A 20502-nucleotide genomic window follows, 5' to 3' on the forward strand; every position below is an offset into this window, starting at 1 on the left:
TGATTTTCTCATCCCGACCCAATAAAATCTTTCTCTTAGAAGCACTTCTAACTTTTTCCAACTGAAGTGACTAGCACCATTGTGGTAAGCCTCGAGGACCATCCTCACATCTTGTTTAGGCATGATAATTTGCCAAACCAATTCATGTGTTTTTGGATTGGTGTACCTCCTACAGAGCTTCCTTTGATACAGGAACATTTTGCCTCTCACTTTCCAGAGTTGATGCGTCTCTTCTGGGGCATCCTCATCGGGATATGCACTTTGCTCAGTCAATAGTTCCTTCACCAACTTCACAGCCGGATTGCTATCTTGGGTGTCAGCCCATCTATGGTGTGCTAACGGATTAAAATTCACCTCTTGTTGTTTCTGATAGGTACTTGACTGATGATGTTTTGCCTTGGGATGATGGAAGGTTGGTAGTTCAATTTCTTCAAGCTCCTCCGTTTCTTCTTCTACATCTCTCAAGTGCGGCATCTGGGATAGAGCATCAGCATTTCCATTCTTGTGACCTGCTCGATACTTGATCATGAAGTTGTAATTCGATAACCGGGCTATCCATCGCTGTTCTAACGCACCTAATTTGGCCGTGTTTAGGTGGGTTAACGGATTGTTGTCAGTAGGGTTGAGCGACTTTCATTTTTTTAAGATCGAGTCGGGTTTTGTGAAACCCGACTTTGTCCAGAGTCGAGTCGAGTGCAGTCGGCCGATTATCGCTAAAAGTCGGGGATCGACTGAAACACGAAACCCAATGCAAGTCAATGGGGAAGCATAGTCGGCAGTGAGTGGAGGCCAGGAAAACACCTACAGTGCCCATTTTAATGCCAAAAACATCCATTCTTGTTTCTGAAGCTTGTCAATCTTAATTAACTTTATAATAATAGTTGGGCATTGGAACTTGGGGGTCATTTGGCAAAAGTTGTGGGGGGTAGGGCTGGTTCAAGGTTTTAGTGGGCCCAGGAAACGTGGACTACGTCACGGCGGTGGAGCAGGGAGAGGTAAGTATTTCAACATTGCAAGTCCTGTGATCCTGAGCAAGCAGGGGGGGCCCACTCGTTCGCATTGGCACTGGCACAGGGCCCCTCAAAGTACAGCGGTGTGTTTGCATGGCGGGGGCGCCTCCCACCAGCAGTGACACTTTTGCGTACTCTGAGCCAGTGACATCGCTAACGAGTATGCCCCCCCACCTGATGAAGGAACCTGCACTTTCATCTGCACCTTCCTCTTTGTCCCTGTGTAAGGTGGTATAACATGCGGGAAGGGGAACCTTACTTTCAGCAGGGTCAGATTCTGGCTGTGTAGAGTGCAAGGGGAATGTAGTGGTCTAGGTCAATGTACCAGCAGACTCATCTAGCAGTGGCTGGGCAATGGGCAGGATGAGGAGGAAACAGATATAGGGCCAAAGAATAAAGTAGGCTAAATGCAGTTCAAAATTGGTAACAGAACTAAACAGGCGGCATTGCTTTGTTCAGTGGAGTAGCAAACCCAGGAGCAGCAGACACTGTTTTAAGGGCCCAAACACACTAATTGGCCAAATGCAGTTTAATATCTGCTACTGTAGGCCAAAAGCCAGAAGGTTGAAGCTCAGCTTTATTCAGTTAAGGACAAACACCATGGAGGGGCAGACACCGTTAGTAGGCCCTAACCACCAATTTTTAAAATAACAGCACTTAATGAGAGCCAGAAGGTTGAAGCTCAGCTTTATTCAGTTGAGGAAAAACACCAGGCAGGGGCAGACACCGTTAGTAGGCTCTAACCACCAATTTTTAAAATAACAGCACTTAATGAGAGCCAGAAGGTTGAAGCTCAGCTTTATTCAGTTGAGGTCAACACCAGGGAGCAGCAAACAGAGGTATTAGGCCCCAACCAGCAATTAAAAAAAATAAATAAATTAGAGCCAGAAGGTTGAAGCTCAGCTTTATACAGTGGAGAACAACACCAGGGAGCGGCAGACATCGTTAGTAGGCCGTAACCAAAGTTGAAGGCCAAATGCAGTTTAATATCTGATACTATAGGCCGAAAGCCAGAAGGTTGAAGCTCAGCTTTATTCAGTTGAGGGCAAACACCAGGGAGGGGCAGACACCGTTAGTAGGCCCTAACCACCAATTTTTTAAAAACACAGCACTTAATGAGAGCCAGAAGGTTGAAGCTCAGCTTTATTCAGTTGAGGAAAAACACCAGGCAGGGGCAGACACCGTTAGTAGGCTCTAACCACCAATTTTTAAAATAACAGCACTTAATGAGAGCCAGAAGGTGGAAGCTCAGCTTTATTCAGTTGAGGACAAACACCAGGGAGGGGCAGACACCGTTAGTAGGGCCTAACCACCAATTTTTGATTACAAAAGCACTTATTGAGAGCCTGAAGGTTGAAGCTCAGATTTAGACAGTGGAGGACAATTTGAATTAGGGACTGCAGACAGACTTAGTAGGCTGTCCCCTGTAGACCATGCATCCACCACATTAACCCATTGCGCCGTAATGGACACGTAACCTTCCGTGGCCATGCCTACAGGTCCATGCGTCTGTTGTCAGGTGCACCTTTGTACTCACAGATTGCCAGAGAGCATGGACAATGCGGTCTTTTAGATGCTGGTGGAGGGTTGGGATGGCTTTTCTCGCAAAAGAAGTGTCGACTGGTTAGCTTGTAGCGTGGTACAGCGTAGTCCATCATGGCCTTATTAATAGTAAATAAAATATATAACTAGGCTCTATGAACTTTTAAATAGGTTCCAGGGGTACACGGGCAGCATTGGAGTGGTCAGTGGAGGAGTATTGCAAGTAGGGACCGCAGATAGGCTAATGAAGGCCTAAAATAACAAAAAATAGGCTCAAGGCAGTTTTACATCCGTTACATGGATACACAGGCAGCATTGTGGTCAGTGGAGGAGGATTGCAAGGAGGGACCGCAGACAGGCTAACGAAGGCCTAAAATAACAAACAATAGGCTCATGGCAGTTTTAAATCGGTTACATGGATACACAGGCAGCTTTGTGGTCAGTGGAGGAGTATTGCAAGGAGGGACCGCAGACAGGCTAACGAAGGCCTAACATAACAAACAATAGGCTCATGGCAGTTTTAAATCGGTTACATGGATACACAGGCAGCTTTGTGGTCAGTGGAGGAGTATTGCAAGGAGGGACCGCAGACAGGCTAACGAAGGCCTAACATAACAAAACATAGGCTCATGGCAGTTTTAAATCGGTTACATGGATATACAGGCAGCATTGTGGTCAGTGGAGGAGTATTGCAAGGAGGGACCGCAGACAGGCTAACGAAGGCCTAACATAACAAAACATAGTCTCATGGCAGTTATAAATCGGTTACATGGATACACAGGCAGCTTTGTGGTCAGTGGAGGAGTATTGCAAGGAGGGACCGCAGACAGGCTAACGAAGGCCCGCAGACAGGCTAACGAAGGCCTAACATAACAAACAATAGGCTCATGGCAGTTTTAAAACAGTTACATGGATACACAGGCAGCATTGTGGTCAGTGGAGGAGTATTGCAAGGAGTGTCTGACACAGTTAGTACTCCCAAAAAATAAATAGATGTTAATGTCTCGCAAAACAACTATAAATAAAAAAGGGTGGCATGCTTAAGTACAGGGGTGGGCTCATCTGCAGAGTTTATGACAAAGTAAATTGGCAGTAAATTAGTATTTACTGGTGTCAATATAGGACACTGACCCAGACTACTTTAACTAGCATCATAGATGCCAACAAATTGGTATTGTTTGTCAGTGCCAGGCATTGAATGATGTCAGCGCATAGACTAAACATTGGTGGAGCTGTGCGAGATAATTTTGCACGTGGTAGAGCACAGTTTGAGCTGGGGGGGGAACTCTCTTGTGGCCGGCGGTACCGCCCCAGGGCCCCTCATGTTACAACGGTGTGTCTGACGTTGGGTGCACACCACCACCGCCAGAGACACTACATTGTACTATGAGGAACCCAGTGGCAGTGCCGTCGACCAAAAGCGGGCACACCCACCTCTTCAGACAAACAGCACTGTAACGGGTGCTTGCGCCAAGTGGCGAGACCACGGCCCCGTGGGGGGATTTTTCCCATTGGGGGAGGTGTAAACATGTCATATGCTGGACAAACAGCTGCTGCATATTAAGAGATTGGAACACTCAGTAAGACCAGTCCACAAGCAAGCACTTTTTATAGGAAAGCTAGGTGTCAGCCGGGAAAGGTGGGGCAAAATCCAGGAGTGGTTCATTTTAATGAAGGTGAGATCATCCACATTTTGTGCAGCCAGACGAGTCCTTTTTTTGGTTAATATTGAACTAGCAGCACTGAATACTCTTTCTGATAGCACACTAGTTGCTGGGCAAGCAAGCTCCTGCAATGCATATTCTGCCAATTCAGGCCAGGTGTCTAATTTTGATGCCCAGTAATCAAATGGGAATGACGGTTGAGGGAGAACATCGATAAGGGATGAAAAATAGTTAGTAACCATACTGGACAAATGTTGTCTCCTGTCACTTTGAATAGATGCTGCAGTACCTGTCCTGTCTGCGGTCATTGCGAAATCACTCCACAACCTTGTCAGAAAACCCCTCTGTCCTACGCCACTTCTGATCTGTGCACCTCTAACACCTCTGCCAAGTAGCCCCCTGCAGCTTGTGTGAAAACCATCACCGGCGCTGTGTGCTGGGAATGCCTGAATCAAACGGTCTACAAGAGTAGCTTGTTTGGTTGCTAATATTTGTTCGAGGTTCTCATGTGGCATAATATTTTGCAATTTGCCTTTATAGCGAGGGTCAAGGATGCAGGCCAACCAGTAATCGTCATCGCTCATTATTTTAATAATGCGTGTGTCCCTTTTGAGGATACGTAAGGCATAATCCGCCATGTGGGCCAAAGTTCCAGTTGTCAAATCTGCGGTTGTGCTGGTTGGAGGGGCAGTTACAGGCAAATCTACGTCACTTGTTTCCCTTAAAAAAACAGAACCCGGCCTTGCAACGCCACTAATTTCTGTTGGCCCAGGAGAAGCTTCCTCATTCAAAAAGTAATCCCCATCATCCTCCTCGTCCTCCTCCTCCTCTTCGCCCGCTACCACGTCCTCTACACGGCCCTGACCAGACAATGGCTGACTGTCATCAAGGCTTTCCTCTTCCTCAGCTGCAGACGCCTGCTCCTTTATGTGCGTCAAACTTTGCATCAGCAGACGCATTAGGGGGATGCTCATGCTTACTATGGCGTTGTCTGCACTAACCAGCCATGTGCATTCCTCAAAACACTGAAGGACTTGACACAGGTCTTGTAGCTTTGACCACTGCACACCTGACAACTCCATGTCTGCCATCCAACTGCCTGCCCATGTATGTGTATCCTCCCACAAAAACATAACAGCACGCCTCTGTTCGCACAGTCTCTGAAGCATGTGCACAGTGGAGTTCCACCTTGTTGCAACGTCGATGATTAGGCGATGCTGGTGAAGGTTCAAAGACCGCTGATAGTTCTGCATACGGCTGGAGTGTACGGGCGAACGGCGGATATGCGAGCAAAGTCTGCGCACTTTGAGGAGCAGGTCGGGTAGCCCCGGGTAACTTTTCAGGAAGCACTGCACCACCAGGTTTAAGGTGTGAGCCAGGCAAGGAATGTGTTTCAGTTGTGAAAGGGCTATGGCAGCCATGAAATTCCTTCCGTTATCACTCACTACCTTGCCTGCCTCAAGGTGTACAGTGCCCAGCCATGACTGAGTTTCATTCTGCAAGAACTCGGACAGAACTTCCGCGGTGTGTCTGTTGTCGCCCAAACACTTCATTGCCAATACAGCCTGCTGACGCTTGCCACTAGCTGTCCCATAATGGCACACCTGGTGTGCAACAGTGGCAGCTGCGGATGGAGTGGATGTGCGACTGCGGTCTGTGGACGAGCTCTCGCTTCTGAATGAGGAGGAGGAAGAGGAGGAGGGGGGGCGAACGCCTACAGCCAACTCTTTCCTTGACCGTGGGCTAGGCAGAACTGTCCCAATATTGCTGTCCCCTGTGGACCCTGCATCCACCACATTCACCCAGTGTGCCGTGATGGACACGTAACGTCCCTGGCAATGCCTACTGGTCCATGCATCTGTTGTCAGGTGCACCTTTGTAGTCACAGACTGCCTGAGTGCATGGACGATGCGGTCTTTAACATGCTGTTGGAGGGCTGGGATGGCTTTTCTAGAAAAGAAGTGCCGACTGGGTAGCTCGTAGCGTGGTACAGCGTAGTCCATCAGCGCTTTGAAAGCTTCGCTTTCAACTAACCGGTAGGGCATCATCTCTAATGAGATTAGTCTAGCAATGTGGGCGTTCAAACCCTGTGTACGCGGATGCGAGGATGAGTACTTCCTTTTCCTAACAAGAGTCTCATGTAGGGTGAGCTGGACTGGAGAGCTGGAGATCGTGGAACTAGCGGTGGTGCCGGTGGACATGGGTGAGTGAGAGAGGGTTGGAGATGGTATTCTTGCCGGTGCCCTACATGCAGTGTTTCCTACTGCAAACCTAGTGATTTCCTGACTGCTTTGGCCTGGCGACGAAAGCTGCACAGATACTGCAGGTGGTGCGGGAAATGGTGGGTTTACAGTGAGGGAAGGGATGTAGCGTTGCTGACTAGCTTCATTGGCCGAGGGTGCTGCAACCTTTAGGGACGTATGGTAGTTATTCCAGGCTTGCAAATGCATGGTGGATAAATGTCTATGCATGCAACTTGTATTTAGACTTTTAAGATTCTGACCTCTGCTTAAGGTAGTTGAACATTTTTGACAGATGACTTTGCGCTGATCATTTGGATGTTGTTTACAAAAATGCCAGACTGCACTCTTTCTACTATCGGATACCTTTTCAGGCATTGCAGACTGAGCTTCTTTAACCGGATGGCCACGCTGTCCTCACACTGGTTTTGGTTTTGCCACACGTTTTTGGCCAGATACGGGCCCGGTAGATGGAACCTGTTGTGATGTTGATGCCTGCTGCGGCTCCTCCTCCTCCGCTTCAGAACTACTGCCGCCTGCACCCTGTTCCCCCAATGGCTGCCAATCGGGGTCAACAACTGGGTCATCTATGACCTCCTCTTCTATGTCGTGTGCAACTTCGTCTGTGTCACCGTGTAAGCCGGTGGTATAGCGTTCGTGACGGGGCACCATAGTCTCCACTGGGTTTGATTCTGCCTCAGTACACTGTGAGGGCAATGTTCTGGTCTGAGTCAAAGGAACAGCATAGTAATTTGGCTGTGGCTGTGCATCTGTGCACTCCATGTCCGATTCAACTTCTAATGGGCATGGCCTGTTAACTGTTTCACTGTCTAACCCAGGAACGGTATGTGTAAAGAGCTCCATGGAGTAACCTGTTGTGTCGACTGACGCATCCTTCACTGTTGTTTTTAGTGAAGGACACAAGGAAGCGACTTGTTCCTGACCGGGAGCATCCACTGACGATGCACTGCTCTGACATTTGGCACTTTCCGAGGAGGAGGCGAAAGAGCTAGAGGCAGAGTCAGCAATGAAAGCCAATACTTGTTCCTCCTGCTCCGGCTTCAAAAGTGGTTTTCCTACTCCCAGAAAAGAGAGCGTTCGAGGCCTTGTGTAGCCAGACAACGAACCTGGCTCAACAACTCGAGACTTAGGTGCTGTACTGCTTTTACCACGACCACCTGATGCTCCACCACCACTACCATCATTACCAGCTGACAATGACCGCCCACGGCCACGACCTTTTCCACTAGACTTCCTCATTGTTTGCAAAACGTAACCAAAGTAACGCTATTTGTTACTGTAAAACAACTTATAAGGTGAACTAAAACTTCTGTAGGATTTATATATACCTTTATAGGTGCCTGACACTGAAAGGAAAATCAGGCCCAATGTTACACACTAGGTTTTCTGTGCCCCAATAATTTGAGACAGATGGCACACACAGGACCAGCACTCAAGCAGAAATGCCAATCTTAATCTCCCACTATTATATTTTTTTTTAAAAGGGAGAATTTACCCAAAAAAAAAAAATGGCCAAGTATCACACAGTGGTTTTCGGTGGCACACAATGAGAGACAGATGCCACACACAGCAATGGCACGGAGGCAGACTTGCCAATATTTAGCTCCCACTAATTTTTTTTTTTTGAAAAGGGAGAATGTACCCCCAAAAAAATATTGCCAAGTATCACACAGTGGTTTTCGGTGGCACACAATGAGAGACAGATGCCACACACAGCAATGGCACAGATTCAGACTTGCCAATATTTATCTCCCACTAATTTTTTTTTTTGAAAAGGGAGAATGTACCCAAAAAAAAGAATGGCCAAGTATCACACAGTGGTTTTCGGTGGCACACAATGAGAGACAGATGCCACACACAGCAATGGCACGGAGGCAGACTTGCCAATATTTAGCTCCCACTAATTTTTTTTTTTGAAAAGGGAGAATGTACCCGAAAAAAAAAAAAAAATTGCCAAGTATCACACAGTGGTTTTCGGTGGCACACAATGAGAGACAGATGCCACACACAGCAATGGCACGGAGGCAGACTTGCCAATATTCATCTCCCACTATTTTTTTTTTTTTGAAAAGGGAGAATGTACCCAAAAAAAAAAAAAATGCCAAGTATCACACAGTGGTTTTCGGTGGCACACAATGAGAAACAGATGCCACACACAGCAATGGCACGGAGGCAGACTTGCCAATATTTAGCTCCCACTCATTTTTTTTTTTGAAAAGGGAGAATGTACCCGAAAAAAAGAAAAAATTGCCAAGTATCACACAGTGGTTTTCGGTGGCACACAATGAGAGACAGATGCCACACACAGCAATGGCACGGAGGCAGACTTGCCAATATTTAGCTCCCACTAATTTTTTTTTTTGAAAAGGGAAAATGTACCCGAAAAAAGAAAAAATTGCCAAGTATCACACAGTGGTTTTCGGTGGCACACAATGAGAAACAGATGACACACAGCAATGGCACGGAGGCAGACTTGCCAATATTTAGCTCCCACTAATTTTTTTTTTTTTGAAAAGGCAGAATGTACCCCCCCAAAAAATGGCCAAGTATTACACAGTGGTTTTCGGTGGCACACAATGAGAGACAGATGCCACACACAGCAATGGCACGGAGGCAGACTTGCCAATATTTAGCTCCCACTAATTTTTTTTTTTGAAAAGGGAGAATGTACCCCCCCAAAAAAAAATGGCCAAGTATCACACAGTGGTTTTCGGTGGCACACAATGAGAGACAGATGCCACACACAGCAATGGCACGGAGGCAGACTTGCCAATATTTATCTCCCACTAATTTTTTTTTTGAAAAGGGAGAATGTACCCCCCAAAAAAAAAATTGCCAAGTATCACACAGTGGTTTTCGGTGGCACACAATGAGAGACAGATGCCACACACAGCAATGGCACAGAGGCAGACTTGCCAATATTTATCTCCCACTATTTTTTTTTTTTGAAAAGGGAGAACGTACCCCCCCAAAAAAATGGCCAAGTATTACACAGTGGTTTTCGGTGGCACACAATGAGAGACAGATGCCACACACAGGACTGGCACAGAGGCAGAGTTGCCAATATTTATCTCCCACTAATTTTTTTTTTTGAAAAGGGAGAACGTACCCCCCAAAAAAAATGGCCAAGTGTTACACAGTGTTTTTCGGTGGCACACAATGAGAGACAGATGCCACACACAGCAATGGCACGGAGGCAGACATGCCAATATTTAGCTCCCACTAATTTTTTTTTTTTGAAAAGTGAGAATTTAGCAAAAAAAAAAAAAAGGGCCAAGTATCACACAGTGGTTTTCGGTGGCACACAATGAGAGACAGATGCCACACACAGCAATGGCACGGAGGCAGACTTGCCAATATTTATCTCCCTGCAGTTATCTCAGAAAAGTATGGCAGGCAGCTATAAAAAGGACTGCTGCACACAAAAGTGTGGACAAACACACAAGATAGCTGTGCAGAAAGGAAGGAAAAACAGGATTTGTGCTTTGAAAAAAGCAGTTGGTTTGCACAGCGTCGTACACACACAGCAACGCAGCTATCAGTGAGCCTTCTAGGGCAGCCCAATGAGCTACAGCGCTGAGGAAAAAAAATGTCGCTTCCACTGTCCCTGCAAACAAAAGGTGGTGTTGGACAGTGGAAATCGCTACAGCACAAGCGGTTTGTGGCTTTATGTACCCTGCCTATCACTATCCCTGCTTCTGAAGAAGCGGCAGCAACCTCTCCCTACGCTCAGATCAGCAGCAGTAAGATGGCGGTCGGCGGGAACGCCCCTTTATAGCCCCTGTGACGCCGCAGAAAGCAAGCCAATCACTGCAATGCCCTTCTCTAAGATGGTGGGGACTGAGATCTATGTCATCACGCTGCCCACACTCTGCGTCCACCTTCATTGGCTGAGAAATGGCGCTTTTAGCGTAATTGAAACGCGACTTTGGCGCGAAAGTCGCGTACCGCATGGCCGACCCCACACAGGGATCGGCTCGGTTTCATGAGACGACGACTTTGCCAAAAGTCGGCGACTTATTAAAATGAACGATCCGTTTCGCTCAACCCTAGTTGTCAGTATAGACAATAAATTCTGCAGCGGCTAGATAGTGTTTGAAATGTTCAGTCACAGCCCAAACTACTGCCAGTAGTTCCAATTTGAAGCTATAATTTTCTGGATTTCTTTCAGTAGGCCGGAGCTTTCTACTTGCAAAGGCGATGACTCTCTCCTGACCTTCTTGCTTTTGTGATAGCACCGTTACCAGTCCCACATTACTGCCATCGGTATAGAGGATGAAAGGTTGATGGTAATCTGGGTATGCCAGGACCTCTTCTCCGGTTAGTGCCTTCTTTAGTTGTTCAAAGGAGTCTTCCTTTTCGTCGTTCCACTGAAAAGGAGGGTTTCGATTTGAAGGTTTCTTCATCTGTCCTACCAAGGCGTCTTGCAAACGTGCTGCCAACTTGGTAAATCCTTTTATAATTCTGCAATAGTAACCCACCAATCCCAAGAATTGTCTCACTTCTTTTGCGCTGGTAGGTCTTGGCCAATCCCTTATGACGGTTATTTTCTCGGGATCCGGTGATACTCCCTCCGAACTCACGATGTATCCCAGGTACTGTACCTTTGGTTTGAGAAGGTGACATTTGGATGGCTTGATTTTCATGCCATATCTGGATAAGGCTTCGAACACTTCTGCCAGATCTTTTAAGTGTTGTTCATAAGTTTTTGAGTAAATGATCACATCATCTAGGTACAGCAGGACGGTCTCGAAGTTCTTGTGTCCGAGGCAGCATTCCATCAGCCGCTGGAAAGTACCGGATGCGTTGCAGAGTCCGAACGGCATGCGATTAAATTCACATAGACCCATTGGTGTGGTGAATGCTGTCTTCTCTTTATCTCTCTCAGCCACAGGGACTTGCCAATACCCACTTGTTAAGTCTAAGGTGGAAAAATAATTAGCAGATTTCAAAGCAGTAAAAGACTCTTCTATCCTAGGCAAGGGGTAGGCGTCTTTATGGGTGATGTTATTAATCTGTCGGTAGTCTACGCACATTCTCATGGTCCCGTCTTTTTTTTTACAATCACTAGAGGGGCCGCCCAGGGGCTACAGCTGTCTCTTATTACCCCGGCCTGCTTCATCTCCCTCAGCATATCTTTTGCACAGTGATAGTGAGCGGGCGGTATGGGTCTATATCTTTCTTTTATCGGGGGATGGTTACCGGTGGGGATTGTATGTTCTACCCCTTCTATCCGACCGAAGTCCAATGGGTGTTTACTGAAGATTTGTTCATATTCCATCACTAACCTATACACCCCTTGTTTTTGATGGGTAGGTGTTGAATTTATGCCCACGTGCAGCTGTCGGCACCAATCCTCCAATTCTCCATCTGAGCCGTTACTTTTCACCTGACATGTCGATTCTAAGGGCTCAACGGTTGTGATGGCATTGTTGTCAACAGTATATAGCTTTGCCACTGTAGCATACTTTGGCAAAGTGACCTCTTCCTCTCCACAGTTCAAAAGTCGTACCGGCACTCGTCCCCGGTGTACCTCGACCACCCCTCGTGCTGTGAGTATAGTGGGCCTGCTGTCCGTGTATGCCGGTTCTATTAAGGCCTGATAGTCTCGTCCTTTAGTACCAATGGCCGCTCTACACCATACCAGCATTTCTGTTTTTGGTGGGATTACAATAGACGTTGGATCACTTACCCTCACACTGCCAATTTCTCCACCTGCAACTTCTACCTGTTGCCTTAACATTAATACTTTTATTTCCCTCCGGAGAACTCTCTGCTGGCAGGATTGGGCAGTTTCAGCAATTTGCTGTAAGACAGAAATAACTTCGGAAAAGCAGTTCTCTAACACATTCATTCCTATCAATACAGTTGGTTCACAGTTCCGCCGGTCAACATCAACAACAATTATACCCTGTTTCTTCAATTCTACTTTACCAATCTTTATGGTCATCTCCCTGAATCCTAGTTTCGGTACCAACTTACCATTACTGGCCCATATATCTAGTTCAACATCAGAGGGCCCTTTATCAATATCTACATCAGCCCAGTACCTCTTATAAAGGATATATGGTGTAGATGAATTCTGGGAACCTGTATCCAGCAAAGCGTTGAGGGGAATTCCGTTTAGCACGATAGGGATAATGGGTCGTCCCCCAATGTACCTGTCGTGCCAGGGTGTTGGGCCTTGAAAATTCATTCCTGCGAAGCGGCCCGCATTCCCAGGGGATTCCCGTTTAAATCACAATCTTGTGCAAAGTGGCCTGGCTGCTGGCAACAACGGCAAATGGGCCGTCCATCCGGTTGGAAACGGTCGCGGGGTCGCCCTCTCCATGTCGGGTACCTCCGGGGTCTCATCCATGGGACATCCTCTCTACGGTTTGCCAACTCTATCTTGGGTCCTCTCATCTCCTGCATGGTTTTAGCCATTGAAGCAACAACATCAGTTAAAGAGTCAAGCTTTTGTTGAAGAGTCTCATTAGTACTAGGCCCCAGGGGCTTAGCAATGGCCCCAGACATAGCCGATGTCACTGGCACTTCCTGTTGTTGAGATGCACCTGACATGGGTTGCGCAAGATCCTGATCCCGAGGTGCCTCTGCCAGCTGGAGACGTATACTGCTCTCTTTTAATTGGGCAAATGTCAATTCAGGGTTCTTAAAAACAAGCATGCTCACATGCCCCGTTGAGAAGGGGTGTAGAGTCCCTCAATAAATTGATCTCTTAGCAGTTTATCCGCTCCAGTGTTAAAAATGGGTTCAGCCAGTGTAAGTGATTTAAGGGCTTCCTGCAGGTTTAAGGCAAAATCTCTCACGCCCTCATTAGCTTTTTGTTTGCAATTAAAGAATCGTACTTTAGCTTTGCTGCTGGCAGTGGTTTCAAATGTAGCTTTTAATCCAGCAAATATACGTTCAACAGTACCTTTTAGATCAGTTGCCCATGCCGTGACTTCTCGCTTAGCATGGCCACTTTACTGCATCATCAGGAGACTAACACGCTGAGCTTCACCCACAGGGAACATATCAAAATGAGCCAGCATCTTTTCCCTGAAACCGTCAAGGGTATTAGGTTCATCTTTATACATTGGAAGCCACGGGCCACCCGGGGTATATGGCATCAACACCGGCATGATGGGGGCCACTCCTTGCACTGCTGTGCTGCCGGACTCCCTATCGACACTCTGTCTTTCAGCTGCATTAGCGTCGCCGGGTGCTGCGGCGTCTCCATGTTGCAACATACTGTACCCCCTTAGTTAATCCAGACCCCTCCGGTTCCCACTTCCGTCTAGATAATGTAGATTCATTCCTCTGTGCAGCAGGATTGGTTTTCCCATTGCTCTGATTTCAGAGCGCTCTGCTTGGTACCGCTCACAATGACACGCCCCCTGCTGCCTCTACCTGCCGCACGCTCAGTAATGGTGGATTTTGAAGTTTTTCAGTTAGACTGTGGCTTGGGTAATGACGTAGCTCGATTAACAGTCTCGTGCCTAACGGTTATGAGGTGATTACCTCAGGGGATGGCGGCCATTTTTATTCCATTATAACCAATGGAGAAAAGTTACTTTCAATAATTTTCAAGGGGGAACAGGATTTTCTTTAATAAAGTCAATTTTCAAGACTTTTCATCCAAGTTTTCACAGTTTTAGGCTCCAATCACGGCACACAATACCCGGTGTACGGGCTGGCCCTATCCTGTTCGTGACACCAGTTGTGACGCCCAGGAGACCGGGGTACTCAGCACCAGACCAATGGAGTCTACCTCTTGAAGGGAATGTCACGAGTGGCTTGACCCGGTGCTGTGGTCTCAGGCAATGCACAGTATAAAGGGTATCCTAAAGGAATAGGCACTTACTTGATCAGCAGCAGATTCTCTCAGCGATGATGATCCCGATCCCAGATATATGTCTGTTGTCCAAATAAAAGACTGAGGCACTAAAACGTTTAACTAGTTTACTTCAACATAAAGGGATTTACGACCAGTCCTGTCACCGGAGTCTGTATAAGAATTCTGAGTTACCTTGACCCTGCCGAGGTTTTCATCTCTTATTATACGCAGTTTCTGTATAGCCCTGCTGCTGTATGTGAACTAGCTGCCGGCCCAATCTGTCCCTTCCGGGTTCCGGTTCGACGGGCAACCCGAGTACTTTTATCGGTTTACCCCTCCGGGGGTACTGCTGAACTCTGCATCTGTTGCTGCGTCCAACCCTAGTGAAGTTGATATCACCTCACATTCTCTTCCGGTTGCTGTATTATATATAATGAATAAAGCCACGGATCCGGTATCCGTCTCTGCGCCTTTTCTGGATAGTGATTAATGCTACCCGGTTCTCACCATGTCCTTTTTCTCTATTCCTCTTTTCCTCAGATTGGTACTAGGGGCCTATAATCCGTCATAGGGCTGTTGGGAGTTCAGCTATATGACCTCTCACTTTCAGTTCCTTAACCCAACTGATGGTAGTGCAGTCTTGCTATTTTAGTATTTGTATTTAGTGTCAATAACTATTTTTGTGGCAAATACCTCTAGGGGCGCCACAATAGCTTCCAATACTTGTGTCCCATTGACTTGCATTGGTATCGGGTATCGGTATCGGCAATATCCGATATTTTTTGGATATCGGCCGATCCCATCCGATACCGATATCTTTGAGTATCGGAAGGTATCGCTCAACACTACTGCACAGAAATACATGCTGTCACACTAAGGTCTGTCGAGTCGACAGCCAGTCCGATAATTGTGATGTGATCCTCGGGCAAATAATACGGCTGTCTGACTGTGTTAGGGCTAGCGGAACGCACCAAATAATTAGAGAGAAGGTATGAGGTGCGTTCGCAGCCTGGGGTCCACAATGCAGAGATGGAACCTGCTGCTGAGAAATGACGGACTATATTGCGGTACAATGTGGATACACACATGGGTTAACTTCACCCAGTATGAAGGAAGCGAACCCTGTTGCATCACAGTCTCCACTGCGCAGACTCCACTGCGGCTGGAGAAGAATGGGAGACTGCAGCAGAGATGGTTCGAGATTCCCCCTGTGCAGAGGTGGGAACTCGACACCTAACATTACCCCCCTCCTACAGCCCCCCTCCTTGGACCTTGCTATGGTCGAAGGCAGCAATGAGCTGTGGAACTCGAATGTGCTCAGCAGGCTCCCAGGACCTGTGCTCAGGGCCATAACCCTTCCAATCCACCAAATAAAATTTTTTACCCCGTACGACCTTACACCCCAAGACATAGTTCACCTCGTAATCATCCGTAGATGAACCCGATGTCCCAGCAGATGACTCAGAATACAGGGACAAGTATACGGGCTTCAAGAGGGACACATGAAAGGTGTCAGTGATACCAAGGCTTGGAGAAAGGGCCAGATGGTAGACTACAGGTTATCCTGTTCGAGGACCTTGAAGTGACCCAAGTAGCGAGGTGCATACTTAGTGGACTCAACTCACAGCCTGATGTTATGGGCGAAGAGCCACACTAAGTCGCCAGGAGCTAAGGTCGGAGCGGGGTGCTGATGTGCATCAGCAGAGGACCTCATTCTCTCCTTGGAGGCCCGGATGGCATCCTGAGTGCGGTCCCAAATGTCCCATGCCTCACCAGCCCAGTCTGCCACCCTGGAGTCAGCAGAAGATACAGGCATAGGCACAGGAACCTACGGATGCTGGCCGTAATTAAGGACAATTGGGGTCTGACCAGTGGAATTGGCTACAGTGTTGTTTAGCGCAAACTCCGCTCACGGTAGCAAGGATGCCCAATCATCCTGTCTGGCTGAAACTATTGCAGATACGTGACTAGGCCCTCTCTACCAACCCATTCGTCTCGGGATGGTATGCTGAAGAAAGATTCAACTTGATGCTAAGTAGACGACAAAGCTCTCTCCAGAACTGAGACGCAAACTGGGGACCCCGGTCACTGACAATTTTGTCCGTGTAGGTGGAAAATGTGTTTTTTAAACAACGCTGCCAAGGCCTGTGCAGAAGGTAACCGTGGAAGCGGCACCAAGTGCACCATTTTAGAAAATGGTCGGTGATTACCCAAATGATGGTGCAGCCACATGACTTGGGTAAGCCCACCACAAAGTCCATCTCGACCATTTCCCAGGGCCTGTCTGCCACCGGCAGAGGATAAAGTAACCCATCTGGCTGTTGTCGAGGAGACTTATTCTTGGCGCAGGAGACAAACGCCCGAATATAGTCTCTGACGTCACGGGCCACATACGACCACCAGTACATCCTCGCCAGAAGCTCAGATGTCCTTTTGGTCCCAAAGTGTCCACCCACCCTGGACGAGTGAGCCCATGAGAGAACCTCCGGTCACAAATTTGATGGCACAAAAGTCTTGCCCGGGGCCACAGACTCTAGCAAAACCAGAGCCACGGTCCTCAGACTCTCCGAAGGGACAATAAGCCGAGGTACCTCCACCTCCTCCGCTGATTGCACTACGGAGTGGGAGAGAGCGTCGGCACGAATGTTCTTCTCCCCAGAGAAAAAATGTAGGGTGAAATAGAACCGGGAGAAGAACAGGAACCATCTGGCCTGGTGAGAATTTAGCCGCTGGGCAGTCTGTATATAGACCAAATTCATGTGGTCTGTGTAAACTTGGAAGGGAAAGCGAGCCCCCTCCAAAAGATGTCTCCACTCTGAAAAAGCCAACTTCATTGCTAGCAACTCCCTGTCCCAGATGGAAAAATTCCTCTCCGCTGGTGTGAAGGTCTTGGAAAAGAAGAAGCAAGGATGCTTCTGACCCTGAGTATCCTTTTGGAAGAAGACTGCTCCAGCACCAACCGATGAGGCATCCACCTCCATTATAAATGGCTTATCAACATCAGGGCGATGTAGGACGGGAGCGCTAGCAAAATGAGACTTAATAGAAGTGAAGGCCTTTGGAGACCTCCTCAGACCACAATATGGGATTTGCTCCCTTCTTGGTGAGGGCTACCAAGTGAGCTGCCAATGTTGAGAAATGAGGGATGAACTTGCAATAGTAGTTAATGAACACATAAAGCTCTGCACCGCTTTAAGAGAATGAGGTTCTTGCCAGTCCAACACAGCCTGTAGTTTGGTAGGATCCATAGCCAAGCCCTGGGCGGAGATGATATAGCCCAAGAAAGGTAAGGACTCCTGCTCAAACACACATTTCTCCAACTTGGTGTTGAGGGAATTCGCCCATAAGAGGTCGAAGACTCTGCAAACTTTTTTGGTGGGAGTCAATATCTGGAGAGTAGATGAGAATATCATCCAGATAGACAACGACCGAGGTGGTGCTGCTGAGTAATGACGGACTATATGGTGGTACAATGTGGATACATACATGGGTTAACTTCACCCAGTATGAAGGAAGTGAACCCTGTTGCGTCACAGGGCCAGAGTACTGCACAAAGAGCGCAAGCAAGGAATCGCAGAACTCTATCCCAAGACACAGGATTAGAGTTTGTGTAGACCTCTTGCGCTTGACACCACATTTGGGGTATCAGAGTAATTGAAAAAGTAACTAATATGCACAAGAGTGCGTGCTGTGCCACACTGGCGGACGCCACTAACCACCCAGACTTGGATTAGGAAAGCGCTCCAATAGCACACTGCGCCGCACTGGCGGTCACAGCAATAAGACGCTGTTTTGTGTGTTTTTGTGCTGATAGCTCAGCTGGGCGCTAGATAGCAGTCATCCACCTTACGCGAGAAGTCATACACAAGGGAGGGGATGATTAAAGAACAACTTGCACTCATCAACACACCTACGTTTTCAAATGTACACTAGCGCATGGCCGAGCAGCCATGGGAACCTTTTATAGCGGCAGTGCTACAAGACCTTCCAGATGGACTAATAGGAGCCACAACAGGACCTGAGCATGTGACCCCCGACCTCCAATGGGAGGTCGTCCCGTGGGCATGCTCAGTATGGGAAAAGCAGGACAGAATGGGAAAAGACCTGCTTGCTGCTGAACATTGCTAGCTACAGGGACAGAGCCTGGAAGGGCAGTAGTAACCAATTGTCCAGTATCAGTCTGAGCTAGACGCTGGGACTGACATCTCTGCTGAGCATACTCCACTGTGGCTTTAGAAGAATTGGAGACCACAGCGGAGATTGTTCGATATTCCCCCTGTGCAGAGGTGGGAACTTGACACCTAACAGACTGTGTCCTAAAACTACAATTTGTTCCTAATAAACCTCTTTATATGACTATGTTAATGGAAAAGTTATATAGTTATGATAATATGTCAATCACTTCTAGATATTGTGGGCTGTAAACTATGAATTTTTAAGAGTAAAACCAAATAGCATTTTTGTAAAGACATGGACAAAAGCTTGGACACTACAGGCATACACTAAATCCCCCTTGGTGATCATATTCACCATTTCAAATACAACATTCTCTCATTTTTCCTTGTATCACAAGGACATTCTCCAAATGACTTGATATTAATAATGGACTTCTCCATCCATCAAGGTCTGGTAGCTATACATCATTTAGAGTTTTGTGAGATTTTCATAGATCACATGGCATGCCATATGCTATGTAGGAATAGCTGAAGTACAAGGCCATCATATTGTGTTTCTTTCACAGCTCCATGGCAAACATGACAATGATCTTGGGATGACATGCATATTGTGCTAGAGATGGCCTTGACAATGTGTCTCATCAAAATCTGTGACTGCATGTTCAGGAATACAAACTGTATTATTCACTTTTTTATTTTTCAGACTAGATTGATGTGTGAGACAGCAATAATGCAACACATGAAATTAGTCCAATGACTAGACTGTAAAGTTTAAAGACAATTTTCTTATGTTCATCAATAGTCAAAAAATAAAAATTGTTGAATTTGCTGTAAATTTGGTTTTTAATGATTGCATTACAAGGTTCTGTACTCCTGCCAAAAATGGTTTTCCAAGAGCAATTTAAACTTGGCCAAACTGAACTCCTACAAAATAACTTTAATATGAATTTTCAGGATGAAAGGCCAGAGTTTTTTTTTTAAGGAAAAACATTAATTCTACATTATTTAATCGAGTACTGTATTTTTCGGATTATAAGACGCACCGGAATATAAGAGGCACACCAAATTTTAAGGAGAAAAATAGGATTTTATTTTAACCCCTTCATGACTCAGCCTATTTTGGCCTTAATGACCTTGCCGTTTTTTGCAATTCTGACCAGTGTCCCTTTATGAGGTAATAACTCAGGAACGCTTCAACGGATCCTAGCAATTCTGAGATTGTTTTTTCGTGACATATTGGGCTTCATGTTAGTGGTAAATTTAGGTCGATAATTTCTGAGTTTATTTGTGAAAAAAACGGAAATTTGGCAAAAATTTTGAAAATTTCGCAATTTTCACATTTTGAATTTTTATTCTGTTAAACCAGAGAGTTATGTGACACAAAATAGTTAATAAATAACATTTCCCACATGCCTACTTTACATCAGCACAATTTTGGAAACAAATTTTGTTTTGCTAGGAAGTTATATGGGTTAAAATTTGACCAGTGATTTCTCATTTTTACAACAAAATTTACAAAACCATTTTTTTTAGGGACCACCTCACATTTGAAGCCAGTTTGAGGGTTCTATATGGCTGAAAATACCCAAAAGTTACACCATTCTAAAAACTGCACCCCTCAAGGTGCTCAAAACCACATTCAAGAAGTTTATTAACCCTTCAGGTGTTTCACAGCAGCAGAAGCAACATGGAAGTAAAAAATGAACATTTAACTTTTTAGTCACAAAAGTGATCTTTTAGCGAAATTTTTTTTATTTTCCCAAGGGTAAAAGAAGAAATTGGACCACGAACTTTGTTGTCCAATTTGTCCTGAGTACGCTGATACCTCATATGTGGGGGTAAATCACTGTTTTGGCACACGGCAGGGCTCGGAAGGGAAGGAGTGCCATTTGACTTTTTCAATTAAAAATTGGCTCCAATCTATAGCGGACACCATGTCGCGTTTGGAGAGCCCCCGTGTGCCTAAACATTGGAGCTCCCCCACAAGTGAACCCATTTTGGAAACTAGACCCCCCAAGGAACTTATCTAGA

Source organism: Ranitomeya variabilis, chromosome 5, assembly GCF_051348905.1.
Source record: "Ranitomeya variabilis isolate aRanVar5 chromosome 5, aRanVar5.hap1, whole genome shotgun sequence".
Taxonomy (NCBI): Eukaryota; Metazoa; Chordata; class Amphibia; order Anura; family Dendrobatidae; genus Ranitomeya; species Ranitomeya variabilis.